The sequence below is a fragment of the Chrysochloris asiatica genome, unplaced genomic scaffold, assembly GCF_000296735.1.
Source record: "Chrysochloris asiatica unplaced genomic scaffold, ChrAsi1.0 scaffold00211, whole genome shotgun sequence".
NCBI classification, from domain to species: domain Eukaryota; kingdom Metazoa; phylum Chordata; class Mammalia; order Afrosoricida; family Chrysochloridae; genus Chrysochloris; species Chrysochloris asiatica.
Window position 1 is genome coordinate 866,947 of NW_006408729.1, and position 1,376 is coordinate 868,322.

Here is a 1,376-nt window from a genome sequence, read left to right on the forward strand (position 1 = left end):
TTATAATTTGATATATTTTCATTGCAAATTTAATCCATTTAAACAATGATTTCATATAAAAGAGTATTTCCAAATCTCTATGCTGGTCATTTGACAAATTATTTATTTTTTGGTCTTGATACTTAAATTTTTCTAGGAGCATATTTTATTCAATAAAGCTTCACTTTGAAAAGTAATCATAATATCTTATATTTGCTTTATATTATATTTGGAGCCATACTGCCTGCCTGGTGTAGAGCTGTGGGATAAAGCACTGGACCACAAGTTCATTTGAACCACCAAGTGGGTGGTTCAGCTCATCAGACCCTCCTCAGAAACAGTATACAGGATTGCTATGTTGTTGTTTTTAAGTGCCATTGAGTCAACTTCAACCCATAGCAACCCTGTATAGGGTTTCCAAGGAGCAGCTGGTGAGCTTGAACCGCCGACCTCAGAGTTCAAACAGCTTTGCAGTCTGGCGCATTAACCCACAGCACCACACCAGAACTCCATGGGGTTGCAATCTTGTTGTTGTTGTTGTTAGGTGCCATCGACTCAGTACCAACCCATAGCAACCTTATGCACAGCAGAACAAAACACTGCCCGATTCTGGGCCAACCTCACAATTGTTACCATGCTTGACCCCATTGATGCTGCCTGTGACTTTGCCAATCCATCTTGCTGGGGTCTTCCTCTTTTTCTCTGACCCTAGTCGGAATCAACTCCAGGTCGCGTAACAGCAACAACTGGAATGGTGCTTCTTGGTACTTTCATGATCCTCAGTTTCATATTTTAAAGTGATAATAGTAATACTTACTTAAAATACTGTTATGAGGATTCTGTGATCTTCTCTAGAAAGTGCTTAGAACAGTGTCTCAACTACAGTAAAAGCTGTGGAATTTTTTGTTGTGTTGTTGTTAACTGCTGTTGAGTCAGCCCTGCCTGCCTCCTGAAGACTCCATGCACAACAACTGAAAATTATGCCTTCTCCTATGCCATACCCATTGTCTAGATTGGTTGTAGATTGACTGTTGTTCTGACAGTTATGATCCATAGAGATTTTGTTGCTTGGTTTTTTTGGAAATAGATAACCAGGTCTGTCCTCCTCATCTGTGAAAACATCAATGAAATCTGGTCAGTTTCATAGCACCATTCAAGCTTCTACTGACAAATTGGTGATGGTTATTCATGAGGCCCGCTAGCTAGGACTCAAACCCAACTCACTTACATAAAAGGTAAGAATTCTATCACTGAACCACTATGCACACTTTTTTGTGTGTTACTATTTTATATTTAAAGGAGCTCTGGTAGCGTACTGGTTACGAATCGGGCTGCGAATCTTAAGGTCAGCGGTTCGAAGCTACCAGCTGCTCCGTGGGAGAAAGATGAGGCTTTCT